The 3,567-nt window shown below is 51.9% G+C and overlaps 1 long non-coding RNA gene across 1 annotated transcript; it reads right to left on the reverse strand.

Annotated features, from left to right (window-relative positions):
- Positions 1-609: 609 nt before the first annotated feature.
- On the reverse strand, positions 610-2,031 carry LOC150050560 (uncharacterized). Its single transcript, XR_016538729.1, has 3 exons — positions 1,508-2,031; positions 807-953; positions 610-715 (listed from the first exon to the last, which is right to left on the reverse strand). It is a non-coding gene; the product is annotated as an uncharacterized LOC150050560 (long non-coding RNA).
- Between the last annotated feature and the right edge of the window lie 1,536 nt (positions 2,032-3,567).

Genomic DNA, 3,567 nt, shown 5'->3' on the forward strand with positions numbered 1-3,567 from the left:
CCCAGTCCTCCTGTGCATGCCAAGATGGGCTAGGCCCCCCTGTGAGTGATCCAGGATTCCATGACCACTGGGTACCCACTGACCTCACAGCCCAGACGTTCTGCTCAAAACCTCTGTGAACTACAAATGTCAGAGGGCTTATCTTGCCCACCAGGGGCAAGTCTAAGGACATTTGCCCAGGCTTGCTCATGCTGGCAGAGGTGGAAGCCAGCACCAGCCAGGTGCTAGGCTAGAAAGGGTGTGGGCAGGGATGACTGAGGGGGTGGGGTGGGGAGGCGCAGGAGACCCGCACTGTGGGGAGTCCTGGCAGCTATTAGAGAAAGACCAGAAGTGTGTCATGGCTGGCCTTTCAGCATGCAATAAAGGAGGAAAAGTCAGTGGACTGAACACAGTAGAACACCATGTATGGGGATTGAAAGTGTGCCCAGACAGGACCCTAACTATGTGTTTGATAAAGAGCTGCGCACGCGCAGAAGAAGAGGCAGGATTGCTGGGTGCTGGTGCATTGAAAGAAAAGAAGATGCACCAACTCCTTGGAAGGCTCACGCTCCAGAAGAGAAGACACAGGCTCTGGTGGGGTTTGAACTGGCTTTTTGCTTCTCTGCTGAAGGTTTTTGGTTCAAACAGCTGGGCTGTGGACCAGGCTGCTCCGATACTCACTGTACTGTACCCTTGGGCCAGTTACTTGACCTTTTCTGTGTCTTGCATTTCTCATCTGCAAAATGGGGATGAAAAGAGTAATTGAAAACAAGAACGAAAGAAACTTAAAGCAAGAAAACAAACAAAACTCCAAAGCAGGAACGCACCCTGCCAGAAGACTGCTGGCGGGGTCATGGAGTCCAGGACGTGCACTCTCTTGGTTACCTACTATTCATTCCGGAGGAGGGGACAGCGTCTCTGTCCCCAGGTCCGAGGTCAGCTGTGCATCTGCCCATCTGCTGGAGGCCCAGTTTCTGTGCATGGAGAAGACACACCCAGCTGCTCCCCACGGGCTTCCGTCTAGCCTGGGAGTCACAGAGCTGAGTCCTAGATAGGAGAATGGAGGCCTGGAGATGCCTAGAGCCAGGGCTAGAGCCACCTCCGGCCACACGTGGTCCCCAATGGCAGGGGCTGTCGCAGGCCACGCTGCCCTGCTACATGCAGTAGGCTGGGCTTTGCTGGCCACACTGGCCCATTGAGCCCCCACCTCAGCTGTCCTCGTGAGGCTTCCCGGCTTGGGTGGTCCTTGACCTCATTAACAAAGTTTTCCTTGGCAGTGATACTAATTAACAGTAAAAGGCGATTAGTGTCATTAACAGTCTCCAAACGTTTGTATTATGAGCTCCTTGCTGGCTTGGGGGGTGGCATGGACAGAGGCTGGAGCAGAAGCTTTGAGAAGAGTGGACTTGGGAGGGAGCTGGTGAAAGGGAGGGAAGGAGCTGGTAAGAAAGAAAAAAAAAGAAAGGAAAAAAGGAAATTTAAAGTGGATGAATTATTTACTGCAGCAAACAATCCCAGACTCACTTACTCTCACTCAGTACATCCCCAGCTGTAATCTGCAGCATTTTTCTCATGTCCCCAGCGTGCCCAGTGATTTTCTTCCCGGTCGGGTCCGGAGGCCGGGGTAATCTTGAGGAGATTGGCTTAGTATTGATCATGGGCGTTCTCTCGGTTCCAGGCTCTCACCCCCACCCTGTCTTCACTCTGTGTCCCCAGCTTGGACAATTCCACCTCCCCCCCACCACGGTGGCCTCAGCTGGGGTCAGCCCCCAGTGGGAGGCCGACGTGGCGGGGGCTCTCATGGCCCTGGTGAGTGTTGAGAGCCTCCAGGAGCCAACCCCCTCATCTGCTGAGCCACCACTGTCATTGTTGTTCTCAGCCTGGGCGGTCACTAAATGAGCAAAAGAGCACTTCAGATACATTATGTCATTATCCCTTCCAAGAACCCTAAGGTAGATATTATTAATCCCATTTTTCAGATAACTATAGTAGCTACTCTCGCTGGCCTCTCTCCAGGCCCTGGACCCTGTGCAAATGCCTTTAATTTATCACCTCACAATAGCCTGTTACTGAGACACACAGAGGTGACCAGGCTGGCCTGGAGCTGCCCAGTGAGTGACAGAACTGGGTCCAAGCTCTGCTTTCCTCACTGTGGTCAGCACGTGGGCAGACACAGGACCTCCTCCTGTCCCCCCTCCATGGGCACAGTGGGAAAGCGGACACAGCTAAAGGACTCACAGCACAAGGCAGTGAGGCCAGAGCAGCGGGTGTCCAGAAACCCTTTCTGAGGACACATGACAGGCCTAGCTCCTCCCACCCTTGGGACCTGTTGCAGACAGACCTTCTGAGTGGGTTAGGGGGTTGAGCAGCTTTTGCATGAGGGAAGAAAGTCCAGGAGAAGGCTAGGGCCTGCAGAGGGGAGGAGGAGGACAGGACAGCATGGGAGGTAGAGGAGGCCAGGCGCCTGCTCTGTGTCTGACTCTGATTCTCCAAGGAGGAAGAGAAGATCCCAGCTCCAATCCTGCTTGAGCTTCATAACAATCCTGCTCTCCTTGAGTTTCCCACACCAGTAAATGAGTCACCTAAAAGGGCTTTTCAAGGAGTCCGGTTCATTCTCTCACTGTGACAAGTGACCTGAGATGTCATTGAAGCCAACCTAATCCATTTCACAGGAAAGAACTCTGAGGTCCAGAACTGAGCAGAGGTCACCCAGCCAGCCAGGGTCAAGGGCAGGGCCTAAGCCAGGCACCCTGACTCCCCAGCCACGCCCCTCCCTCCTACCCATAGACAGTTTGGCTCTACAGCCATGATGTTTGGGATGAGGGACCACAGGCATAGAGTGGAGGCGGGGACAGGACATACATGGGGCCCAAAACAGGGCCAGGGGCCTGGCACTCGTTTCTCCATGATCATAAATGTAAATAAGGCATCTGGGAGGGCTCCCAGAACTTTTAAGTATTTAACAAGCAGTAATGTGTGACCCACACTATGAACGGATCTTTTTAATAATGAATAAGCCTTTATTTAACAAGTAATAGCAATTTTAGCACCCTCAGGACCCAAAGAAATTCCAAGCCCTGCCATTGACTCCTCGGACTGGCATCTTCTGCTTACACCTGTCGTCCAGTTTTTAATTATCTTTCTCTTATTGACTGGCAAACGCTCTTTGCCTGTTAAGGCTATCAGCCCTTGACTTGCAGTGTGCAAACATTGTCTCTTAAACCTGCACCATTTCCCCCCTTCGGCTTTTACAGAAGTTAAATATTTTATGTTGTCAAATCTGCTTTGTTTTGTTTTGTTTTACTTAGAAAATTCTGGCTTTTGAGAATTGCCTATGAGCCTAAGAATTGTCTGGCTGTCTTGGGAGAATTTCTGAGAAGATGGTGACACAGGCTGGGGATGTGGGTGTGTGCTCAGCAGAGTTCATACCCGGAGTTCCTGCAGGGGAGAGCTCATCTCTTGGTGGCTCTGTCTGAATAATGGCATAGTGAATCAGACCTCATAACTGCTGCCTGCATGAATGTCTTAGGAGTCTAGGAGACTGAATAGTTACAATGTGTTTGGTTTTCCCCAGGACTCAGCCTTGTA

This window comes from Megascapheus bottae, chromosome 18 (assembly GCF_031878675.1).
Source record: "Megascapheus bottae isolate mThoBot1 chromosome 18, mThoBot2.hap1, whole genome shotgun sequence".
Classification (NCBI taxonomy): domain Eukaryota; kingdom Metazoa; phylum Chordata; class Mammalia; order Rodentia; family Geomyidae; genus Megascapheus; species Megascapheus bottae.